Raw genomic sequence first — 27,386 nt, 5'->3', positions numbered from 1 at the left:
TTCTTAAAGAGGGATTTAATTTACTTTTATATATATATATATATATATATATATATTTTAAGGATTAAATATTACTTAAGTTGTGAAAAATGCCTTTTGACGCGAAGATCAACATTTTTAGATGCAGATCCCCGGTTACTCAACATTTCACATACTCAAGTTGCTTTGCATACTCTTAATTCAAGTACCTTTTTACGCGAATGTCGACATTTGTAGATGCCAACCCCCGGTTACTCGGTACGAGAATCATTGGAGTAGAATAACCCCTTTTTTTTTGATGTATATATATAATAAAATTCCCTCTAAGAGTAATCATGAGAAGAGTATGACACTTATTAACCATATTAATTTCTTATCTTATAAAATTAGATAAAAAGAAGAATTTTCATCAAATATACAAAATGTAGGCATAATTTTCTCCACTTTACTAGATATACTTTCCTATAGATGTAAAAATTATAATCACATAAAAATCATTTCCAAATTTCATGAGAAAAGAAGTATCAAAACCGCATATATTTATTTCAAAAGGATAAGTGACAAAATTTTATTTATTTATTATAGTTAATAACATATATATGTATAAGGTTTTGGAAAAATTTTGACAGAGTCTCCCCTTAAAAGTGGACTAAAACTCCCTGCCAGCAACTACAAGAAACATAATTTAAGCACAAGAATTATATCAAAAACAACTAAAATCACAAGTACCACACATATTTCTCCCCCACACTTAAATTACACATTGTCCTCAATGTGTAGGGAAGGAAATAAACAAAAGTAGAAAAGAAAAGAAAGAAGTACTCCCCAAGTCAATGGCTGAGATCCTTATCAGCCACTAATCACGAACCACTGTCAAAATACAAGTACCTACCACATAGAAAACAGAAAAATAAAATGAAGTTAAACATCTTAAGTTCCACAAGTTAAGATAATTAGGCAAGCAAGTTCATCAACTAAAGATAGCTTCTGCAGTGTGCCAAGTCAGTCATCCCCCTCGGCATCATCGTCATCCTCTGCATCACGATTGGGCGGTGGATGAATGCCCAAATGATCTTCAATTCGGCTTAGACGATTATGGAGTACAAATGAAGATTTGTGAGTTGGGTAGAAGAGAAGAAGAAAAACGCGGCTGGAAAAATGGAAAAGTGAAGAAATGTTCTGGAAATCGCGTTTTTGAAGCAGAAAAATGAACCGAAAACGCGACTAAAAACGCGCCTTCAACGCGCGTTTTTAAAGACGCGTTTTCTGCACAAATCTCGCAGAATTGAAAACGCGGTTACGTATGAAAACGCGACTTAAAGTCGCGTTTATCTGTGTCGCGTTTTCCAGTTTTGCTCAGGCGAGAAAACGCGACTTCCTCCAAAACGCGACTTCAAGTCGCGTTTTAAAGGCGCGTTTTCTGTTCTGCAGGCGCAGAATTGAAAACGCGATTCTGAGAAACGCGACTTGTAGTCGCGTTTTCTTGGAAAACGCGTTTTCTGTTTCGATTTTTAGCAGAATTTCAACTTTTGAAAAATTACAAAAGGTACCCCAATGACTCAAAATGCATCATAAATCATTTGTTTGCCAATTTTAATGACTGGAACAAATGTAAAACATTAAAAACATGCATTTTACCCCTTTATAATGAATCAAAAACACCTTTAACGCAAATCGAGGGGTTGAGTTGTTTGATCAAAGTTCGCCTTTTTTGTATTCAATTGGTCCTCCTTGCCTTCAATTGCCAACCCTACATTACAAAAACAACAATTTAGCTAAAACATTGATTCAAACCACAAAATCACACCAAGTTAACAAATATAACCTAAATATTGGGTTGCCTCCCAATTAGCGCTTTTGTTTATAGTCGTTGGCTCGACTGAAAAAGTTGAATCACTTTAGAGCATTAGAGAGAGATTTTCTCCTCATGGGTCGAAACTCCCGAACCAATCCATCATGTGGTGAACCATGCATTGATCTTCATAGTCCAATTTCCTCAAATGCCAAGGAGGAATATTAGACTTGTCATAGAGAGGCTCAACTTCACCTTGGAGTGGATTTTGCTTGTCTTTTCTGAATTGGCTCAACTTTTCACCATTTTCTTCATGTAATGGAGAATTTATTAAGCCAACTTCCATCCTTATCTTCTCCTCCTTTGTTCCTACACCATGAAAGTTAGTACCAAGGACATTTATAAATTTAACTTCTTCGGTCCTTTCTTGGTTAACCTTTTCATCATATGGCATATTAGACACAAGAGCAGTAGGCTCTATACTCCCTTCTTTATTATCCAAATTGAATTCCAATTCCTCACCATTAACCCGTAATATAAGCTTACCTTTTTCTACATCAATTATAGTTCGTGCAGTGGCTAAAAACGGTCGTCCTAGAATAATTGGCATTCTCACATCTTCTTCAATATCTAAGACAACAAAATCCACATGTATTATAGATTGTCTTACCTTTATGAGCACATTTTCCAAAATACCCATGGGACGTGTGATTGACCGATCCGCCAATTGCAATGTAATATTGGTAGCTTTTAGCTCTTGAAGTCCCAATCTCCGGGCAACCGATAACGGCATAAGTGACACACTTGCACCTAAATCACATAAAGCATTAGAAAAATGCAATTGACCAATAGTGCAAGGAATAGAAAAACTTCCCGGATCTTTCAATTTAGGAGGGAGTTTATTCTTAATCAATGCACTACACTCTTCCGTTAATGCTATCATCTCATTATCTACAATTTTTCTCTTCTTTGACATGATGTCTTTCAAGAAACGTGCATAAGAGGGAATCTGTGTTATAGCATCAATGAAAGGAATGTTAATGTGCAATTGTTTAAACATTTTGAAGAAATTTTCAAACTCCCGATCCTGTCCATCTTTCTTCAACCTGTGAGGAAAAGGTGTCACATTAGAATTTAATTTGGGGTGAAGTGCATCAATATCAATGATAACATGATCATTTTGACTTTCTTGCTCCCCTTCAATTGCTTGCTTCTTGTCTTTTTCACCACCTGAATTTTCAAAATCGAATCCCTCAACCGTTTTACCGCTTCTAAGAATGATTGCATTGACATGCTCTCTCGGATTCACTTCAGTTTTACTTGGTAATTCACCAGGATTTCTATTGTTGATCACATTGGCAATTTGACCAATTTGAACCTCCAAGTTTCTGTACATCCCAGCTAATTGGTCCAACCGCCCCTCAACTCGCTCGAATCTATCCGAAGTCACCTTAGCAAGTTTTTCCACCGCGATCTCCCAACTTGGTTTAGTTTCAGCCTGTGGTTGCCTTGGTTGAAATCCCGGCGGATTGGTTGGCCTTTGTTGATTGCCTTGATCTTTCCATCCAAAGTTTGGATGATTTCTCCACCCCGGATTGTTAGTATTCGAATATGGATTATTTGGAGCATTTCGGTTGTAATTATTGACGAATTGTACCTGTTCAGAATCAACACACTCATTACTATCATGTTCACCTCCACATATAGAACAGCATGCTACATGTGCATTAGATGAACTTGGACCAACTCCACCTTGTCTACTTAGCAATTTCATCACATTATTCATTTGAGCACTCAACATATTGAGAGTGTCCATTTCGATCATACCTGCGTGACGTCTTGTATTACCTCTCTCATTGGCCCATTGGTAGTTATTTGCTGCCATTTCTTCTATCAAATTATGAGCTTCTTGGGGTGTTTTACCCATTAAAGCTCCACCTGCAGCTGCATCGATCATAGTTTTAGTAGAAAAAACTAAACCATTATAGAAGGTTTGTATGATTAACCACTCCGGCAGTCCATGATGTGGACATTTCCGAAGCAAATCTCTAAACCTTTCCCATGCCTCATATAATGATTCACCTTCCAATTGGCTAAAACTAGTGATATCCATTCTAAGCTTAGCAGTCTTACCTGGTGGAAAATACTTATTTAAGAATGCTCTTGATAATTCATCCCATCCAGTGAAAGTATTGGGAGCATGAGAGTGTAGCCAAAGTTTGGCCTTATCTCTCAATGAAAATGGGAACAATCTTAACCTTATAGCATCATCACTAACTCCATTCATTTTAATTGTATCACAAATTTCCAAGAATGTAGCTAAGTGTGTATTAGGATCTTCTACTGCATTACCTTCAAATTGAGATTGTTGAACCATTTGGATAAGTGATGGTTTAATCTCAAAGTTGTTAGCATTTACCGCAGGCCTTGCTATGCTCGTTTGTGAACCTTGTGTTCTCGGTATAGTAAAATCTCGCAGAACTCGCCTATTTAGGTCATTTTCCGCCATTTCTTCTTCAAATGGTAATTCTATCAAGATATCTTCTATTGGCTGCCAAACCTCTTGTTCCTCTTGATGCAGTGTATTCCTCCTTTGTCTCCGCAATGTTCTTTCAATTTCAGGATCAAAATGTGCAACTTCTCTATTTGATCGGTGCATGCACTACAAATAAAAATAAGAGAAATTTTTGCAGTTTTAATTCAACAACTTGGATAAAAACAATGAAAATGTCTAAATTAATAGAGATGACTAAGCCCTAATATTGCCGCTCCCCGGCAACGGCGCCAAAAACTTGACGGGTTTTTACTTTAAGTGCAAGTTTAATTCCGATTTTACACCCGTTGGACTGCAAGTATACAGGTCGCAATTGTAGTACAAGATGTGTATCGGGTCGATCCCACGAGGAGCAATTTAAACAATTACTAAGCCCTTGTTCTCTCTATTATTTAGACTTACAATTAATTTTGAGCAGAGAAAGTCTAATGCTGTAATCTACAAATCTGATATACAAATCTAGTTTAACAAATGCTGAATGCAAATAGAGAAATTTCACTTAATGAAGATTCTAGGGATGTAGATTCCACTTATGGCATAAACTACACAAATGAATGGATTTACTTCTTGCTATTATTCTTGCTTAACCAGAGATTTATTTCCAAGATTACCAAGTCTCATTTTCATGATGAAATGGCCTAGAGCAATATAGATTTCCCTATTTTCATGGTGAAATACTACTACTACTCCGTTTTATTTCATGAAATGCTCAATAATCCACTTAAGTGTATCTCTATTTTCATGAACATACAACTCAAACTCTACTCATGTGTTTCAATTGTTATTACCAATTCTCATTGAATAATAACACTATAAACATGCTATTGGTGATCAATCAATAACAAGTGATAACAGCTACACAAGTAGACAAGTTAATACAAGATATAACAAGTGTAAATCACATTCAATTAGTATTATTTAGCCATAAGTTTCATCTACTCCCTAGATAAAGGAGTTTAGCTACTCATGAATGATTTAACAATCAAACTCACAAGTTTATTAATGCAAAACATCATAAAGTACAAGTATAAGAAAGATAAAAGAAAGCTTAGCCAATTGAAGGTAAAGCTCTCCAATTCCTGCTATGTTCTTGTACAAGATGGTTACCAGTGAAAAACCAAAATGCTTCTCTAAGAACTCTTAACTAGAGAGAAAACTTGTTGCAAGAAGGAAAACTAGCTACGTATGGTGATCCCTTGTGTTTCTGCATAAAAGGTGGTAGAAAATTCCATTTCTCTCACTTCATAATTTCCTCCACTTAGATTTTGTAAAAAGAAGTCAAAGATATGATGTTCCTTTTGTCCACACTCATTTGGTCTTCTCTTTTATTGCAGAAGCATGTGCACCGAATTCCCTTGCATCTTATAGCTGGAAAGTGGTATGAACACAAGAGAATTGACTGAGTCAAATTGCAGAATTTCGGCTATAAAACGCGCCTACACAAAACGCGGCATAAACTCGCGTTTTGTCTACTCGCGTTTTCACGCTGGCCTTATTTCAACTGCGATTTTCTCCATGATAAAGGACAAACTAGCTTTTGTACAAAACACAAAAGTTGTATCCCTTTGAGTTAGCTTTCCAATGCTTGAAGAATCATCCAAATCGGAGCTTTGTAGCCTGAGATATGATCGAAATACTGTCACCTGTTCAAACCTCTGTTTTAACTTCCGACCACAGAATGCAGCTTCTGTATTCCAACGTTTTTCCCATGAAGATGGCAGAAATGGATTTCGATGTCTTCATACGAATTGTAGGTATCTTTCTTAGATTTAAAATGGTATAAAGATCACCTCAATCCGATAAGTGTAGCTCCAGATATGGTCAAAATACTGAAGAGTGTCAAAACTGACTTGTATTGCATTTCCTCACTTGAACGTTTTTCACTTCATTCTTCTTGTTGCCACTTGAATTCATCACCAAATCTCTATTTTTTACCTCATTTGACATCCTTTGGTGATTGAATCATCATTCCTGCATAAAAATGAAGTGTTTACCATTAAAATCAATAGAAATGCAATATTATCCACTTTTACCAAAAATATATAATTTTACCAAAATCCTCCTTATTTTAATTATAAAACTAAATAATCAACTCAAAATTAACTAATAAAATGCACTTAAAAATACGTAAAATAAACTCTTATCAGTTCTCATAATCACGGTGCTGCTCAAGTTTGATGTTTCTAGATTTTTGCATCATAGCATATTTTCTTATATGCATTTTGTTCTTTGGGATAATTTTACAAGTCCTTTGGGCTTCTGATTGACAGAATGTATAGCATGGAGCACTACCTGCAAGTTGCTTCTATATCAAAAAAAAAAAAAAAATTTCTGGCAATTAAAAGTGTCAGTATAGAATTCGAAATCCTAATGTTGTACTATAGCTATCCTGACACTTTCAATTATCAAGAAAAGGGATTTTTGTTGACGGATGGGAAGTTATAACAGCATAATTTTCCTGACACGTTTGAATATATGAGCCTATCCCCACATTGGAAGGGACAACACTCGTCTGAGGTGTGAGGAAAAGTAAAGTGTCAGGTTAGATTATCTATACTGACACCTTTAAATGCCGTTAAAAGTCATTTTTGTTGTAGTGCTGTCAGTTTTTCACTTAAATTAAAAGCACAATGGATGTTAGTGAATATTTTTTAATCACAAGGGGTGTGTCTTAAAAAGAGTTTAATCATAGAGGTGTCGAATTAGTAGGGTTGGGCACGGGTCGGGTACCCACCCCTATCATGATTTGGCTGACCCGACCCTAATATATCGAATCAGTCATTTTCCGACTCTAACCCGCTCCTAATGTCTTCGCATACACGTTATTCGGGTACCCGAAAAAAAAAGGTGGGTCATAGGGTACCCGCCCCTAAAAAAAAACTATTTTTCAATTAAAAAAATTATTTTTCACTTAATATCAACATGTTTTTCAATGAAAAAAACATACTTTTCCAATTAATATTGGTAGAGATATTGTAATTAAAGTCCATACATCACCATTCTCACACATTTCATCCAACAATCAAATCGATCTCATAAATTTAGTACATATTAGAATTATAATATCAAATGGACAAAACGAAATTTCATAATAATTTTGAGTACATCACCATTCTCACACATTTCATCATTCTACAACACAACAAACACAAGGATAGTAAGTATTTGGCAACTTCTCCAACTTCCTTAAGGATGTTATGGTACAAGACTGCATCCCAAATAAGTCGATTGTGAAATCAAGTTCGAAAAAGAATTGAATAGAACTAATTATTTTTGAAAAAAATATAACCAAAATAACCTTAAAAAATCTTCCCGAACTTCCTTACATCTTTGGAATAGACCTTATGGTATTAAAGGTGATGAAAAAAAAAGAAATTTCTTACACTAAATAAAAGAGACATAATTGCAATAAAATAAATCAAATAAATAAATAAATGAAAGACACAAATGTTTTAATTATCTAGCTAACAGAAAATTGAAACTCCAAATACAAATCTTTGATTGTACTGATGCAAAATTTCCAGGAAAGATCAATGGAGGTAGAATAAAAATAAAAAGGATGAACAATTTTTATAATAGAGTTTCACAAATTTTTTTCATTTTGTTCATTTGGTTCATGTTTCACCAAAAATATTCACTTTCTTCGAACAAGATGAGGAGAGGTGGATCATATAGAATTAGAATATGAGGCTGTGAGCCACTTCACTTGCACTTAGAATTAAAAATTACAAAGTTATAAAATGATTCCTAATTTTTTAATATTTATAAAATATACCCTGCGAGTCGGGTGCCCGCGGGTTTTTATTTTTCTGATCCGTATCCGTACCCAATTTTTGCGGGTACCAGACCCTCATCTGCCCCGCTAAGAAAAATTGGATTGGATATCCTATTTTTCGTTTCGGATCGGATCGGATCGGGTTCATCGGGTTTTCGGATTGGCGGGTTTTTTTGCCCACCCCTAGGAATTAGCCCATAATCTAATTTTCCTAAAGAAAGATTTTGGGTAAAAATAAGATGAGACAGAAATAATGCGAGAAACTGATAAAAGAAATCAAGCGATCGATTTTTACCAAGACGATGTTTCTTCTCATTTGTGAAAAAAATATTTCCGAACTTATCAACTTTTGATCTTTGGAAAAAAAAAAACACAAAAGATTATCCATGATTTATCGACACGAAAAAAAATAAGACATGTAGCATACTTCGAAGAGTTATTTCTAGGTTTTTGTTGTTTATGAAATTCAATTAGATTTCAATGGCACATTGATGAGTTATCTTAAAATACAAGTATATAAATGGAATATGCGGCAATCACAATAGTAGAAGAAATATTTAGGCAATCACACAGTGTTTTGTGTCCTTTGAATTGCGGACCACTTCAGGAACATTCCCGCTGTGGAACATCGATATGCATAGATTGGTTTTATTAATTTATTTATTCTAAAAGTATACTCAAAATTGCAAAATACTTCATTGAAGTTGTCTATGGAGTTCACCGGAATCCATGGAGAAGGGAAAGCGGTAGAGATTATTTAGAGGGTATACCCAACATCCAAATTTTCTACAAACACTTTCCATATGTGCATAAGGAAATTCAATAATTTAAAAAAGCTTTGAAATCGAAATTTTTTTAATTTAAAAAATTAAAGTACTTAAATTTGGAAAAAATTATTATGATGGCGTGGCATTTCCTACTTTGACATCTACATAAGTGGTGATACACCAGTGATCTAAAAATCAGTGATACATGTCATCACTCTCCATTTTAATGCCTTACAAAGCTTTTGCATAAACTGCAACTCAAAAAAAAAAAAAAAGGAAACGAAGGAGGTGGAATTTTCTACAATTTCATCTTGAAGGAGGGCAATGGTTTGGGATGAAACTGAAATTAAAAATATGTCTTATAGTTGCCTGCATTTTTTTTTTGTTTGGGTTTGTGTGTTGGGTGTGTGTGTGTGTGTGGGGGGGACATATAGTTGCCTGAATTGTTAATGCTTTCTACGAATCGTAGTTTTAATTGCACATTTTGCGTGTACTTCTTGGATAATTTGTTTGCACTTGGTGAGGGCTGACAATAGTTCCTAGGTCCTTCTGCAACTTGTTGAGAATGCCATTATGGGAAGAGTTTAGAATTTGGTACTTTTCCAGTTGCTTCCATAGGCTGCTAGCACAGAAGATGATCTAGTCTTTGCATTTGGAATCTGCCAAGAAGGGTGGCCTTTGTGATGAAGACTGCACCCCGTAGAGAATCTTTTTCTAATCCCATTTCCAGATTCTGAAGAAGCTTGAACCTGGTCACAATTACGTAGGAGATGAAAATATGAGAATAATATCTGCATGAGATGTCTAAAATAGTAGATACCGATCCAGCATCATCTACTCTCCCTCCACTCGTGTTCCTTATTATTTTCAAACTGCAATTGTCTACACCAACCAGAAACTAATTCAAACTGCTAAGACTAATAGCAATAAAGTAGTTAAAAGCTCAGGAGGATTCAAAACTAGGTTTAGCTTGACACTGATTAATTGGATTACTAGTTTTGTTTTTGTTATGACTAAGTTCACTTCTGCTAAGCATACGGACGGAAGAATGTCAGATTTTTTGCAACATGTCCAAAAGTACAAATAAGGTTGTATTGGCAATGTCAAGTTGAAAACGAGAGATCAAAGGGAATAAGTAGGATGTCCTGAATGCAAAGAAAAGATTGAAGAAAGGATCACTCCTGTTCTATTCTTTCTCACTCTTTTCATTTGGCCCCATATCACGACTAAGTTTAGGCACAATATGTGTTAGGTCTGACCCTAAAAAATTGACGAAAGGATTTTTGGTAACTCCAAAAGACAAATAACAATGCAAAAATAAATAAAATAGGAACACAGGAATTTACGTAGTTCGGTTAAATTGACCTACGTCCACAGGCAGAGAATGATCAATATTTTACTATGAAGAAGAGAGTACAAAAATGTCTTAGGAAAATATTTCTAGGTCTAAAACACCTAATACTTAAAACACAAGAGAGCCCAAGATATTTGACTAAACAAAAGGTTTAATGATCCAAAAACTCAAATAACCCACTAAAACTCTCTTGGTTTGGTGTGCTTAATCCTATCACAGGCCCACTATATTTATAGGTAACTAAGGGACAGGTTCTCTTATACAAAAGGCGATGTGGGACAAAGCCACTATAACAATTCTCCACCTTAGCATGTTGACGGGTGATAAGAGTTTATTTTACGTATTTTTTAGTGTGTTTTATTAGTTAATTTTGGTTTAATTATTTAGTTTTATAACTAGAATAACTAAGGTTTTGGTAAAAAACTACATTTTATGTTAAAGTGGCTAAACATTGCATTTTATGGATTTTTATGGTAAAAACTTCATATTTTGTAGGTTTAATGATTCAATCATCAAATGAAGTGCATTGAGAATATATTTGGATTATTGATGATGGATTAAAGTTGTGAAAATAAAATATGAAGTGTAAAAGGAAGAAATGCAATTTGAGGACAAAAATCAAGAAAAGTCAGCTTTCACAACTCAGACACATTTTCGTATTTTGACTATATCAGGAGCTACAATGATCGGATCAAGGTGATCTTGGTACCATTTTGAAGCTAAGAGATATATCTACATTTGGTATGAAGACATCAAAGTCCAATTCAGCCGTTTTCTTGGTCAAAAGGTCGAAACACAGAAACTTATCTGGATGGTCGAAAGCTGAAGCCCAGAATTGACCAGTCTATGGTATTTTGATTATTTAGTTTTATAACTAGAATAACTAAGGTTTTGGTAAAAAACTACATTTTATGTTAAAGTGGCTAAACATTGCATTTTATGGATTTTTATGGTAAAAACTTCATATTTTGTAGGTTTAATGATTCAATCATCAAATGAAGTGCATTGAGAATATATTTGGATTATTGATGATGGATTAAAGTTGTGAAAATAAAATATGAAGTGTAAAAGGAAGAAATGCAATTTGAGGACAAAAATCAAGAAAAGTCAGCTTTGACAACTCAGATACATTTTCGTATTTTGACTATATCAGGAGCTACAATGATCGGATCAAGGTGATCTTGGTACCATTTTGAAGCTAAGAGATATATCTACATTTGGTATGAAGACATCAAAGTCCAATTCAGCCGTTTTCTTGGTCAAAAGGTCGAAACACAGAAACTTATCTGGATGGTCGAAAGCTGAAGCCCAGAATTGACCAGTCTATGGTATTTTGACCATATCTCAGTCCACCGATCTCCAAATTAGATGATTCTTGAAGCATTGGAACTCTAATTCAAAGGGCTACAACTTTTGTGTTTTGCACAAAAGCCAGTTCGGCCTTCATCATGGAGAAAAATGCAGTTGAAGTGAGGTCAAAAGTAAAAACGTGTATGGCAGCCGAATTTCTGTAATTTGCTCAGCCATTTTTCTCATCTTCACACTACTTTCCAGCTAGAGTTGGAGAGAAAACGTAGGCTGCACATGCTTCAGAAGACATAAGGAAGAGATATAGCCAAGGTTCCAAGTCAAAAGCCATTATTTTTGACTCCCTTAACAAATCCAGATTTGGAGAATCAAAGTGGAGAGTCATAGCAGAAATTTATGACTGGTAAGGGAAGGACTTTTCATCAGCTTATATGTAGAGACATTTGAGGTCTATGAAGGAGAAAATAGACGGGAGAAGCTTGAAGAGTGCAGAAATGTAGTTCTTCCATTTCCTTAGTGTAGGATAGTGTAGTAATTGTAGTTCATCCATTCTTGTATAATGGCTAGATTAGGATGAAAATGGAGATGAAGAAAGAGAAGTTGAAGCTCAAGTGACATGGGTTATCTCTTCTCCAACTCTTTATCTTTTGTATTGGATTCTTAAATATAGTTAATATGCAAGTTCTGGATTTTGTGTTTAATATGTGTCTTTAAAGTTTATGCCTAGAGTTATGGTTGAACTTGCTATATTTTGTTAATGATGTTTATTTGGTTATTTGGTCATATTATTTTGAGCAAGTTATTTATTACTTTTGGTTATCTAATCATATGATTAATTGGCCATTAATTATGATAATCTTAAGGTGTTAAGTTTGCAATGAAAATTGGAATTTAACACTAGTTCAAAGAAGTGATAAGCCTAGGGAGTACACTCACGAAAGTAGAGGTGCACCTATGTGGCTTAAGTGACTTGTTTCATGTAATTTCATAAAAGAAATGAACTTGTAATTAATTTCATAACCACGAGAGTAGGTATGGCTTAATTACAAGTATAGTTGATTCACTACGAAAGTAGGTTTCACATACATTAGGAAATTACGCCATAACTAATCAAGATAATAGCATTCACTTAACCGATAATCTCATTTGCAAGAGTAGTAAGGAATTCCATATCTCTAGGAGCTTTCTAGTGTTATTTTCTTAAATTTTATATTTATGGTAGTCTAAATAATAAAGGAGTTTGAAAACATCGGTAATTGCATTCTTCCCTGTGGGATCGACCCGATATATACCCTAAACTACTAGTTGATCTGTATACTTGCAGTGAACGGGTGTAATTCGGTATTTTTTTAGCTTGCACGTATGTAAAATACCCGTCAAGTTTTTGGCGCCGTTGCCGGGGAAGATTTGGCAATATCGGTGTGAAGAGCAACTTTATTAATTTAGACAATTTTTCTTATTTTTGTTGTTTTTGCTGTATCTTATGTGTTTTATGTCATTTTTTTTTTAATCAACTTTTATTTTATTTTATTTTTTTCTGTTTTTGTTTGTGTCTTGGAATCTATCCTTCTTAACTAATCTTACTTTTGAGATTGTTTAAAAGTAATTTTAGATAATGAGGAGGGGAGGTGAATTTGGAGGACAATGCTTGAGAAGTGGAAGATTGACAATGGATGGTTACCAAGTGCAAAACTCCTTCAACAGAGGTAACCAAGAAATTACTGAAGGTATGTCTTTTGAAAATGGTTTAAGGTGCTTAAAGGCAAAATTTGATGTAATTAAGTTACAAGTTCAAATGGACACCATGATGCATGAAATTGAGCAGAGAAGGAATGTTAATGCTTTTAATTCTTATCATGTGATTTGTGACTTGTGTGGAGGTTATCATGCTACTAATACATGTATGCAAGCACAAAATGTGGATTATTATGATGAATTAGAGCATTACAATCCTTGTTTTGATCAATATAGTGCTAATTGGAGCAATTCTCCTGTTTATGGTTGGGAAAATCAATGTGTATATAGTGACTCTCCAAATTTTTACGATTACCAACCTGAATGTATCCAATATGAATCAAAACCATCTTGGGAGTTGGCAATTGAAATGGTAGCTAATGATTCTAAGCCATCTTGGGAGTTAGCTTTAGAAAAATTAGCTAATGCAACTTCCAACCGTTTTGATAGGGTTGAAGAAAGAATAGATGAACTGACTTCTCACTTTAGTAGAATACAAGAGAAATTGAATGCATTGTGTGAAGTTATTTCCTCTAAAAATTTGCAAAATGATCCTAGCATGAATGGTAGGAATGTTGTATGTGAAAATGGATTTCATTTGGATGAAAATGATGAATTTCAATTGTGTTTTAATGAGCAAATATCCATTTCACATGATAATATCTTTGGAACTAACCTTGAACCTCAAGAGGTGAGTTTTAATGACTCATTTTTCACCCCTCTTGAGGAGTGCATTGAAAGTGTAGGTTCTAAGGGTATTGCTGCCCAGGATACTCTCATGACATTTCCGTTGGTAAGTTCTCAAGTGGTGCATATTCAAGGTAATATTTATGAAACACTTGGGATAGGTAAGTCAATTCCATTTCTCCTATCATTAGATCATGTGACTTTTGCTATAAAGTCACCATTTAATGATCCACCACGACAAAAAATGGTGGATTATTCGTTAACTAAACCTCCTTGAAAAATAAGGTGAACTAGTCAAGCTATTGACTATAAAGAAGCGCTTATTGGGAGGCAACCCAATGTTTTGGCTATTTATGTTATTTTGGGGTGATTTTATGTTTAAAGTATGTGTTTGAGTTATTTTGTTATTTTTCATTTGTAGGTATTGGAAATGGAAGCAAAAGTGACCAAATGAGGTGAAAAAGGCGAAATTTGATCAAGGAACTCAACCCCTCGATTTGAGTAATTGTTGTTTTTGATCCGTTACAAGGGGCTAAAATGCATGTTTTTAATGTTTTACATGTGTGCACATTGATAAATTTTACAAACAACTGATTTATGATGCATTTTGAGTGATTGGGGTATCATTTGTAATTTTTCAAAGTTGGCTTTCTGCAAAAATTTCGCAGAAGAAAACGCATTTGGGTTGAAAACGCGCCTTAGAATCGCGTTTTCCATAATCGCGTTTTCGATTCTGCGCCTATACTGAAGAAAACGCGCATCAAAACGCGACAGGAAGTCGCGTTTTCCAGCCTGATCAAAAATTGAAAACGCGCCTTAAAATACGCGACTCAAAGTCGCGTTTTACAACACAGTCGCGTTTTTGTTCCTGCAAGATTTGTGCATAAAACGCGACTTCACAAAACGCGGCTTGTTGGCGCGTTTTGATGAGTCGCGTTTTCGGAGCAAAAAAAAAAAAAAAATGCAGATTCCTTGGTTCTCTTTTTCTTCTTTTCCTCATATATTTTCTTGTACCTTGAGTTGCTTATTGTGTATTTTCTATAGGTACATCACCACCACAAAGGCTAAGGAATTACGGATCGCCGTTATATGTTTATTAAGCCTTTGTTATCACTTTTGTTTCTCATTTTCCATTTTTAGGTTTATATCACTAATGGTTACCAAATGGAACTCATGAAGCGATGAAGACAAGCGAACAACATACCTTTAAGCTTCATATTCAATCACAACAATAGGGGAGTATTACTTTCTTTATCTTGATTTTCCTTTTTACACATTGAGGACAATGTGTATGTTAAGTGTGGGGGGAGAATTGAGATTATATACATTGTATGTGATTGAATTATTAGTTGCAAATATTGGACTTGTGTTAAAATTCAAAATTTTTCTAAAATCTTGTCCAAAATTGCAAACTTGCCCCAAAAAGTTTCATATTTTTTCGATTTTATCCAAGGGGTAACAAGTTCCATACCATTAGTAGTTCAAATTCCTTCTACATTTGAGATAAATATATGTGATTTGGAAACTTCTTTTCTCATTTAACTTGGAAATGACTATTATGTGATTATAATTTTTGCATTTGTAGGAAAGTATATCTTTTAAAGTGGAGAAAATTATGCCTATATTTTTTTGCATATTTGATGAAATTTCTTCTCTTTATTGGATTTTATAAGTTAAGTGATAAATATGGTCAATAGGTGCAATACTCTTCTCATGATTATTCTTTTGAGGAATTTATTATCTTTACTTTAAAAAAAATGAAAAAAAAATGAAGAAACAAAAGAAAAAGACAAAAATAAATAAGATTTGTTCTACTCCAATGATTCTTGTACTTAGTAACCGGGAGTCTTCATCTACAAATGTCGACTTTCGCGTAAAACGGTACTTGAATTAAGAGTATGCAAAGCAACTTGAGTATGTGAAGTGTTGAGTAACCGGTGATCTTCATCTAAAAATGTCGATTCTCGCGTCAAAAGACACTTTCACAACTTAAGTAATATTTAGCTACGTTATATGAATAAATATCTGTTTAAGTAGAATAAAAAGATGATCATGAGTTTAGAAAGCATTTTATTGACCATATGAGTTACTTACTTGTAAGATTGGGTAAGGATGAAAAAATTGATTTGAATTTGTTATAATGACGGTATAATTGGCTCTCCTTTACTTGATATTATGAGTACTTGAACTTAATTGAATAATTGCATAATTGTTATTTACTTTGTTTTGAGGAAATGAAGTTGAAATGCTACATATGTTTATTTTCAAATTTTGGATCATTGTTGGTTTGTATTTTTATTGCTTGAGGACAAGCAATGATTCAAGTGTGGGGGTATTTGATAAGAGTTTATTTTACGTATTTTTTAGTGTATTTTATTAGTTAATTTTGGTTTGATTATTTAGTTTTATAACTAGAATAACTAAGGTTTTGGTAAAAAACTACATTTTATGTTAAAGTGGCTAAACATTGCATTTTATGGATTTTTATGGTAAAAACTTCATATTTTGTAGGTTTAATGATTCAATCATCAAATGAAGTGCATTGAGAATATATTTGGATTATTGATGATGGATTAAAGTTGTGAAAATAAAATATGAAGTGTAAAAGGAAGAAATGCAATTTGAGGACAAAAATCAAGAAAAGTCAGCTTTGACAACTCAGACACATTTTCGTATTTTGACTATATCAGGAGCTACAATGATCGGATCAAGGTGATCTTGGTACCATTTTGAAGCTAAGAGATATATCTACATTTGGTATGAAGACATCAAAGTCCAATTCAGCCGTTTTCTTGGTCAAAAGGTCGAAACACAGAAACTTATCTGGATGGTCGAAAGCTGAAGCCCAGAATTGACCAGTCTATGGTATTTTGACCATATCTCAGTCCACCGATCTCCAAATTAGATGATTCTTGAAGCATTGGAACTCTAATTCAAAGGGCTACAACTTTTGTGTTTTGCACAAAAGCCAGTTCGGCCTTCATCATGGAGAAAAATGCAGTTGAAGTGAGGTCAAAAGTAAAAACGTGTATGGCAGCCGAATTTCTGTAATTTGCTCAGCCATTTTTCTCATCTTCACACTACTTTCCAGCTAGAGTTGGAGAGAAAACGTAGGCTGCACATGCTTCAGAAGACATAAGGAAGAGATATAGCCAAGGTTCCAAGTCAAAAGCCATTATTTTTGACTCCCTTAACAAATCCAGATTTGGAGAATCAAAGTGGAGAGTCATAGCAGAAATTTATGACTGGTAAGGGAAGGACTTTTCATCAGCTTATATGTAGAGACATTTGAGGTCTATGAAGGAGAAAATAGACGGGAGAAGCTTGAAGAGTGCAGAAATGTAGTTCTTCCATTTCCTTAGTGTAGGATAGTGTAGTAATTGTAGTTCATCCATTCTTGTATAATGGCTAGATTAGGATGAAAATGGAGATGAAGAAAGAGAAGTTGAAGCTCAAGTGACATGGGTTATCTCTTCTCCAACTCTTTATCTTTTGTATTGGATTCTTAAATATAGTTAATATGCAAGTTCTGGATTTTGTGTTTAATATGTGTCTTTAAAGTTTATGCCTAGAGTTATGGTTGAACTTGCTATATTTTGTTAATGATGTTTATTTGGTTATTTGGTCATATTATTTTGAGCAAGTTATTTATTACTTTTGGTTATCTAATCATATGATTAATTGGCCATTAATTATGATAATCTTAAGGTGTTAAGTTTGCAATGAAAATTGGAATTTAACACTAGTTCAAAGAAGTGATAAGCCTAGGGAGTACACTCACGAAAGTAGAGGTGCACCTATGTGGCTTAAGTGACTTGTTTCATGTAATTTCATAAAAGAAATGAACTTGTAATTAATTTCATAACCACGAGAGTAGGTATGGCTTAATTACAAGTATAGTTGATTCACTACGAAAGTAGGTTTCACATACATTAGGAAATTATGCCATAACTAATCAAGATAATAGCATTCACTTAACCGATAATCTCATTTGCAAGAGTAGTAAGGAATTCCATATCTCTAGGAGCTTTCTAGTGTTATTTTCTTAAATTTTATATTTATGGTAGTCTAAATAATAAAGGAGTTTGAAAACATCGGTAATTGCATTCTTCCCTGTGGGATCGACCCGATATATACCCTAAACTACTAGTTGATCTGTATACTTGCAGTGAACGGGTGTAATTCGGTATTTTTTTAGCTTGCACGTATGTAAAATACCCGTCAACGGGATTTTTTTTTATCAATGCAAGTTTAATTCCGAATTTACACCCGTTGGACTGCAAGTATACAGGTCGCAATTGTAGTACGAGATGTGTATCGGGTCGATCCCACGAGGAGCAATTTAAAACAATTATTAGATACTAATTTACTCTATTATTTAGACTCACAATTAATTTGAGCAGAAACTTCAGATTTTAATTCAACTACAAGAGTTCTTAACTAGATAAATGCAATTTCACAATAGGAGTAGAATTCACTAAATATTAAGATCTAGGGATGTAGATTCCACTTATGACACAAAAGATCTAAAATGAATTAATTCAACACTTGTTACTGCTCTTGTTTAACCAAGGATTCATTTCCAGAAATACCAAAATCACATTCTCATGATAATAATGGGTTAAAACAGATTAGTTTTTCCTAATCTCTTGGTAAATACTAAATCTGTTCTTATTCACACATGAAATGCAGATTTCATCCACTTGAACGTATTTCTATTCTCATGAATATACAACTCAAGTTCTACTTGTGTCATTCCATTATTTTTACCATTTCTCAATGAATAAAAATAACTATAAACCTGCTATTGGTGATCAAGCAACAACAAGTAATCCAACATACACAAGTAGATAAGTTAATACAAGACATAACAAGAATGAATAACAATCACTTCATATCATTTGGCCATAAGCTTCATCTACTCCCTAGATAAAGAAAATTAGCTACTCATGAATGATAAAACACTCATAACTTCATTAATGTAAATCATCATGAATTACAAATACAAACAGAGTAAAGAAAGTCTTAGCCAAGATATGGTGAAGCCTTCCAAAAATCTCCTTTGTCTTGAACTTAGATGATTACAAGATGAAATCCCAATTGCCCCTTGCAAGTCCTAGGTAGAGAGAATATGTTTTTCTGTAAGAAGCTAAGCTACGAATGGCTGTCCAGACCTCCCTCAATGTCTCTGCATAAAAACTACTCAAAGGCTCATTTTTCCAAGTCAAATTCCAACTTTTGATTCCCCAAATCTAACTTTGTTATAATTGTCAATAACCAATATTTTTGACTTGAAAATAAGCCACTTTTCTTGCCCTTTTGTCTTCTGAAGCATGTGCACCGAATTCCCTTGCATCTTATAGCTGGAAAGTGGTGTGAACACAAGAGAATTGGCTGAGTCAAATTGCAGAATTCCGGCTATAAAACGCGCCTACACAAAACGCGGCATAACTCGCGTTTTGTATACTCGCGTTTTCACTCTGGCCTTATTTCAACTGCGATTTTCTCATTGATAAAGGCCAAACTAGCTTTTGTGCAAAACACAAAAGTTGTAGCCCTTTGTGTTAGCTTTCCAATGCTTCAAGAATCATCCAAATCGGAGCTTTGTAGCCTGAGATATGATCGAAATACTGTCACCTGTTCAAACCTCTGTTTTAACTTCCGACCACAGAATGCAGCTTCTGTATTCCAACGTTTTGCCCATGAAGATGGCAGAAATGGATTTCGATATCTTCATACGAATTGTAGGTCTCTTTCTTAGCTTTAAAATGGTATAAAGATCACCTCAATCTGATAAGTGTAGCTCCAGATATGGTCAAAATACTGAAGAGTGTCAAAACTGACTTGTATTGCATTTCCTCACTTGAACGTTTTTCACTTCATTCTTCTTGTTGCCACTTGAATTCATCACCAGAATCTCTATTTTTTATTGCATTTGACACTTGAACGTGATTCACTTCATTCTTCTTGTTGCCACTTGAATTCATCACCAAATCTCTATAGAAATGCAATATTATCCACTTTTACCAAAAATATATAATTTTACCAAAAACCTCTTTATTTTATTTATAAAACTAAATAATCAACTCAAAATTAACTAATAAAATGCACTTAAAAATACGTAAAATAAACTCTTATCAAATACCCCCACACTTGAATCATTGCTTGTCCTCAAGCAATATAAAATTCTAACCATCAATGATCCAAAAATTGAAAATAAACATATGTAGTATTTCAACTCCATTTCCTTGAATCAAGGTAAATAACCCTTATGTGATCTTTCCATTAAGTTCAAGTACTCATAATATCAAGCAAAGAAGAGCCAAGTATACCATAATTTTACCAATTCAACTCAACTTCTTATTTTTATCCAATTTCGCAAGCAAGCAACTCCTATAGTCAATAAAGATGCTAACTAATCTCATGATCAACTTCTTATTTTTCTTAAAGAGGGATTTAATTTATTTATTTATTTTTTATTTTTTATTTATTTATTTTAAGGGTTAAATATTACTTAAGTTGTGAAAAATGCCTTTTGACGCGAAGATCAACATTTTTAGATGCAGATCCCCGGTTACTTAACATTTCACATACTCAAGTTGCTTTGCATACTCTTAATTCAAGTACCTTTTTACGCGAATGTCGACATTTGTAGATGCCAACCCCCGGTTACTCGGTATGAGAATCATTGGAGTAGAATAACCCTTTTTTTTTTAATATATATATATATAATAAAATTCCCTCTAAGAGTAATCATGAGAAGAGTATGACACTTATTAACCATATTAATTTCTTATCTTATAAAATTAGATAAAAAGAAGAATTTTCATCAAATATACAAAATGTAGGCATAATTTTCTCCACTTTACTAGATATACTTTCCTATAGATGTAAAAATTATAATCACATAAAAATCATTTCCAAATTTCATGAGAAAAGAAGTATCAAAACCGCATATATTTATTTTAAAAGGATAAGTGACAAAATTTTATTTAAGGTTTTGGAAAAATTTTGACAGAGTCTCCCCTTAAAAGTGGACTAAAACTCCCTGCCAGCAACCACAAGAAACACCATTTAAGCACAAGAATTATATCAAACACAACTAAAACCACAAGTATCACACATATTTCTCCCCCCCACACTTAAATTACACATTGTCCTCAATGTGTAGGGAAAGAAATGAAAAGAAAGAAAAGAAAGGAATAAGTGACTCCCCAAGTGAGATGACTGCGGTCCAGTGAAGCCTTGAATCATGAGTCATCGACCGCGCAACCATCTACAGTCAACGATCTACTAGTTACTGCCACAAGTTCCAATATTCAAAATAAGGAATGTAAGTTAACATTTTTTCAAACAAAAGATAAAAATAACAAGCAAACAAGCAAACAAAAGAAAAGCCAGCCAAAGGACAGCCTCAATCATCCTCTTCATCGTCATCTTCATCATCATTGATGGGAGGTGGGTGTGTGCCTAAATGATCTTCAATTCGGTCCAGGCGAGTATCCATTCTGGCTAAGCGATGATCGATGTCATCTAAACGACCAAAGAGCCGCTGCCAGTTGGTTTGTGGCGGAGGAGGAGGTGGTGCTGCAGTAGATGGTCCAGCTCCATCGCGACCATGTCTAGCCTTTTGTCTCCGCTCCTGAACAGGGCGTGGAATGTCTCCCGTGCCAATACCAAGGCGGCGAAGAGTAGTGATAGTCATCTCAGCACGTGGTGGAACATACTCCCGCCGCATGCCTTCCAACGGAACTTCAAAACGGGGGAAGATTAAAGTCAGTAGACGAGGAAATGAAAGTTTGAAGGAAGTTGTCTTACGCCTCGCCGTAGACCTAATGTGGCTGATGATGATGTTAGGCAATGAAATCCGAGCATATGGAGATGTCCGGTTATGGAACATGTAATCCAAGAAGTAGATATCGCTCTTGCGGACCTCCGTGTGCCCCGTCTTCTTTGGGATGACATTGTGAGCCATCATGTAAATGATAAGACGATGACGAGGTTCGAATACATTCGCCAATATGGTCTCCTTTCTGGTAGAGCGAAAAGGTTGGTACTCGAGACCAAACCTAGCCATGGCCAATGAAGGATCCCACCTCCTATTCGGGGGAACAAACTCCTTCTTCAAGTCTACTGGACGTCCGTCATCCATACACCCCAAAATAGCAGCCAAATCTTGCCGTGACAAGGTGATTCGTCTTCCACGCACCCAGGACTCAACTATTTCTCCACTATGGCGCGCCTTACTTTCAATGTTGGCGTAAAACTCGCGCACCAAGTCTGGGTAGTAATGGTTTGGAAGGGTGAGAATCGGAGCCCATCCTAGCTGAGCAAAAGCCTCTGAGATGTTGTACATCATCTCAACTGGTGGACTAACGTGCATCTCAAACAAAAATTCCAAATTAGCACGCGCCTCATGCCACTCCTGATTCCTGCGAGTGTTGAATCGAGTACTGTCAAATACGGACATTCCCGCTCCACGAGAAGTGCCCTCACCAGGTTGACGACTGGCTGGCGGAGGAGAAGGTGAACTCTCCTCTTCAGATACTTCCATTTGTTCATTTTCCTCCCTCTCCTCACTGCTAGAGGACGAGGTTATCACACGTCTTCCCCTTGGCATAGTACCTATTAGAAAATATTGCAATTAACCACATGTAATTGGACACAATTAAAAATTTAGCCATGAATATCCTAAAATGATCCAAATAATCTCCCATTTATTCCTTCAAGTGATAACACGTCCAATAACTAATATATAAGACCAAATAAGCAGAACCAAAATTTATGCCCAAAAATTACTTAAAATCACCAATTGAAACAAGATATGCAATAATTATAACCCAATCAGTGAAATTAGCAACAATTATGATTATAACTATTGAGAATTTCAATAATAATATGCTTTTAGTTATAATCATGCTTAGGCAAAAATTAAGCCAATTAACTCACCAAATCAACCAAATTACTCACTATACACAATGCACATGTTTAAACATCATCAAATTACCATTTTTAACCATAATTTAACATCACCAATGGCTAAAAAACATCCTAGTTCCTTTTTCCAATTTCATCTAAATATAGCAATTGTGAATTTTAAAGTACTTGAAAACCAATAAATTGCTACATTTAAACATTTAAACATGCTTAAACAATCATAATAATCATGAATAAAATCAAAAATAGCCATGAACCTCATCAAATTTTCGAAATTAAAAGATGTCAGATAGCTCAGGATAAAAAATATGAACTTCTAAAATCAAAAGATTTGATGAAGAAACTTACCTCAATCACGTAGAAGGATGTTTGGTGATGCTAAAAATGCAAAAAGCCCTATGAAACAACCTCCAATTGACCTCCAATTGAAGAAATTAGAGTTTAAGAACCCTAACCTTCAATCCCTCAAAAACCTGATTTTAGGTGTTTTTCTTTGATTTTAATCGGTTAAAAAGGTTGTATGAAGCTCAAAAGGTGTTGGGGTGATGATTTCTAGCAAGATTATGGAGTATAAATGAAGATTTGTGAGTTGGGTAGAAGGAAGAGGGAAAAACGCGGCTGGAAAAATGGAAAAGGGAAGAAAATGAAGCTGAAATCGCGTTTCTGAAGGCTATATTCAGACACAGAAAACGCGACTAAAAACGCGCCTTCAACTCGCGTTTTTGAAGTCGCGTTTCATGCACACATCTTGCAGGACTGAAAACGCGACTGTGATGGAAAACGCGACTTCGAGTCGCGTTTCTGAAGTCGCGTTTTTGAGTCTTGATCCAGGCTTGAAAACGCGACTTCCGTTAAAACGCGACTTTAGGTCGCGTTTTGAAGGCGTGTTTTCTTTTCTGCAGGTGCAGAATTGAAAACGCGGTTCTGAGAAACGCGACTTATAGTCGCGTTTTCTTGTAAAACGCGTTTTCTGCTTCGATTTTTAGCAGAATTTCAACTTTTGAAAAATTACAAGAAGTACCCCAATGACTCAAAATGCATCATAGATCATTTGTTTGCCAATTTTAATGACTGGAACAAATGTAAAACATTAAAAACATGCATTTTACCCCTTTATAATGAATCAAAAACACCTTTAACGCAAATCGAGGGGTTGAGTTGTTTGATCAAAGTTCGCCTTTTTTGTACTCAATTGGTCTCCTTGCCTTCAATTGCCAACCCTACATTACAAAAACAACAATTTAGCTAAAACATTGATTCAAACCACAAAATCACACCAAGTTAACAAATATAACCTAAATATTGGGTTGCCTCCCAATTAGCGCTTTTGTTTATAGTCGTTGGCTCGACTGAAAAAGTTGAATCACTTTAGAGCATTAGAGAGAGATTTTCTCCCCATGGGTCGAAACTCCCGAGCCAATCCACCATGTGGTGAACCATGCATTGATCTTCATAGTCCAATTTCCTCAAATGCCAAGGAGGAATATTAGACTTGTCATAGAGAGGCTCAACTTCACCTTGGAGTGGATTTTGCTTGTCTTTTCTGAATTGGCTCAACTTTTCACCATTTTCTTCATGGAATGGAGAATTTATTAAGCCAACTTCCATCCTTATCTTCTCCTCCTTTGTTCCTACACCATGAAAGTTAGTACCAAGGACATTTATAAATTTAACTTCTTCGGTCCTTTCTTGGTTAACCTTTTCATCATATGGCATATTAGAAACAAGAGCAGTAGGCTCTATATTCCCTTCTTTATTATCCAAATTGAATTCCAATTCCTCACCATTAACCCGTAATATAAGCTTACCTTTTTCTACATCAATTATAGTTCGTGCAGTGGCTAAAAACGGTCGTCCTAGAATAATTGGCATTCTCACATCTTCTTCAATATCTAAGACAACAAAATCCACAGGTATTATAGATTGTCTTACCTTTATGAGCACATTTTCCAAAATACCCATGGGATGTGTGATTGACCGATCCGCCAATTGCAATGTAATATTGGTAGCTTTTAGCTCTTGAAGTCCCAATCTCCGGGCAACCGATAACGGCATAAGTGACACACTTGCACCTAAATCACATAAAGCATTAGAAAAATGCAATTGACCAATAGTGCAAGGAATAGAAAAACTTCCCGGATCTTTCAATTTAGGAGGGAGTTTATTCTTAATCAATGCACTACACTCTTCCGTTAATGCTATCATCTCATTATCTACAATTTTCCTCTTCTTTGACATGATGTCTTTCAAGAAACGTGCATAAGAGGGAATCTGTGTTATAGCATCAATGAAAGGAATGTTAATGTGCAATTGTTTAAACATTTTGAAGAACTTTTCAAACTCCCGATCCTGTCCATCTTTCTTCAACCTGTGAGGAAAAGGTATCACATTAGAATTTAATTTGGGATGAAGTGCATCAATATCAATGATAACATGATCATTTTGACTTTCTTGCTCCCCTTCAATTGCTTGCTTCTTGTCTTTTTCACCACCTGAATTTTCAAAATCGAATCCCTCAACCGTTTTACCGCTTCTAAGAATGATTGCATTGACATGCTCTATGGGATTCACTTCGATTTTACTTGGTAATTCACCAGGGTTTCTATTGTTGATCACATTGGCAATTTGACCAATTTGAACCTCCAAGTTTCTGTACATCCCAGCTAATTGGTCCAACCGCCCCTCAACTCGCTCGAATCTATCCGAAGTCACCTTAGCAAGTTTTTCCACCGCGATCTCCCAACTTGGTTTAGTTTCAGCCTGTGGTTGCCTTGGTTGAAATCCCGGCGGATTGGTTGGCCTTTGTTGATTGCCTTGATCTTTCCATCCAAAGTTTGGATGATTTCTCCACCCCGGATTGTAAGTATTCGAATAGGGATTAGTTGGAGCATTTCGGTTGTAATTATTGACAAATTGTACCTGCTCAGAATCAACACACTCATTAATATCATGTTCACCTCCACAGAAAGAGCAACAAGCTACGTGTGCATTAGATGAACTTGGACCAACTCCACCTTGTCTACTCAATAACTTCATCACGTTATTCATTTGGGCACTCAACATATTGAGAGTGTCCATTTCGATCATACCTGCGTGACGTCTCGTATTACCTCTTTCATTGGCCCATTGGTAGTTATTTGCGGCCATTTCTTCTATCAAATTCTGAGCTTCTTGGGGTGATTTACCCATTAAAGCTCCACCTGCGGCTGCATCAATAATAGTTTTAGTGGAGAAAGATAAACCATTATAAAAGGTTTGTGTGATTAGCCATTCCGGCAGTCCATGATGTGGACATTTCCGAAGCAAATCTCTAAACCTTTCCCATGCCTCATATAATGATTCTCCCTCCAATTGACTAAAACTAGTGATATCCATTCTAAGCTTAGCAGTCTTTCCTGGTGGAAAATACTTATTTAAGAATGCTCTTGATAAATCATCCCATCCGGTTAAAGTATTAGGAGCATGAGAGTGTAGCCAAAGTTTGGCCTTATCTCTCAATGAAAATGGGAACAATCTTAGCCTTATAGCATCATCACTAACTCCATTCATTTTAATTGTATCACAAATTTCCAAGAATGTAGCTAAGTGTGTATTAGGATCTTCTACTGCATTACCTCCAAATTGAGATTGTTGAACCATTTGGATAAGTGATGGTTTAATCTCAAAGTTGTTAGCATTTACCGTAGGCCTTGCTATGCTCGTTTGAGATCCTTGTGTTCCCGGTAGAGCAAAATCTCGTAGAACTCGCCTATTTGCTTCATTTTCAGCCATTTCTTCCTCAAATGGTAGATCTATTGAGATTTCCTCTATAGGTTGCCAAATCTCTTGCTCCTCCTGCTGTTGTGTGTGCCTCCTTTGTCTATGTAGTGTCCTCTCAATTTCTGGATTGAAAGGTGCGACTTCTCGAGACTCCCGGTGCATACACTACAAACAGAAATAAGGGATATTATGCAACTTCAATGGTAAAAAAAAACTGATTACAATATAAGATTAAATATAATCTAAAAAAAATAAAGCTGTCTAAATTAATAAAGATGATTAGGCTCTAATATTGCCGCTCCCCGGCAACGGCGCCAAAAACTTGACGGATTTTTACTTTAAGTGCAAGTTTAATTCCGAATTTACACCCGTTGGACTGCAAGTATACAGGTCGCAATTGTAGTACGAGATGTGTATCGGGTCGATCCCACGAGGAGCAATTTAAAACAATTATTAGATACTAATTTACTCTATTATTTAGACTCACAATTAATTTGAGCAGAAACTTCAGATTTTAATTCAACTACAAAAATTCTTAAATAGATAAATGCAATTTCACAATAGGAGTAGAATTCACTAAATATTAAGATCTAGGGATGTAGATTCCACTTATAACACAAAAGATCTAAAATGAATTAATTCAACACTTGTTACTGCTCTTGTTTAACCAAGGATTCATTTCCAGAAATACCAAAATCACATTCTCATGATAATAATGGGTTAAAACAGATTAGTTTTTC

The 27,386-nt window shown here is 35.1% G+C and overlaps 2 non-coding genes across 2 annotated transcripts; both read left to right on the top strand.

Moving 5' to 3' along the window:
- The first annotated feature begins 3,786 nt into the window (after positions 1–3,786).
- On the top strand, positions 3,787–3,893 carry LOC113757809. The gene has a single exon (XR_003466488.1). It is a non-coding gene; the product is annotated as a small nucleolar RNA R71 (small nucleolar RNA).
- Positions 3,894–26,164: 22,271 nt separating this feature from the next.
- On the top strand, positions 26,165–26,271 carry LOC113757810. The gene has a single exon (XR_003466489.1). It is a non-coding gene; the product is annotated as a small nucleolar RNA R71 (small nucleolar RNA).
- The last annotated feature ends 1,115 nt before the right edge of the window (positions 26,272–27,386 follow it).

Source organism: Coffea eugenioides, unplaced genomic scaffold, assembly GCF_003713205.1.
Source record: "Coffea eugenioides isolate CCC68of unplaced genomic scaffold, Ceug_1.0 ScVebR1_3333;HRSCAF=4530, whole genome shotgun sequence".
NCBI lineage: Eukaryota > Viridiplantae > Streptophyta > Magnoliopsida > Gentianales > Rubiaceae > Coffea > Coffea eugenioides.
The sequence above is the reverse complement of the archived record's forward strand: the minus strand, read 5'-3'. Positions and strand labels throughout refer to the sequence as shown.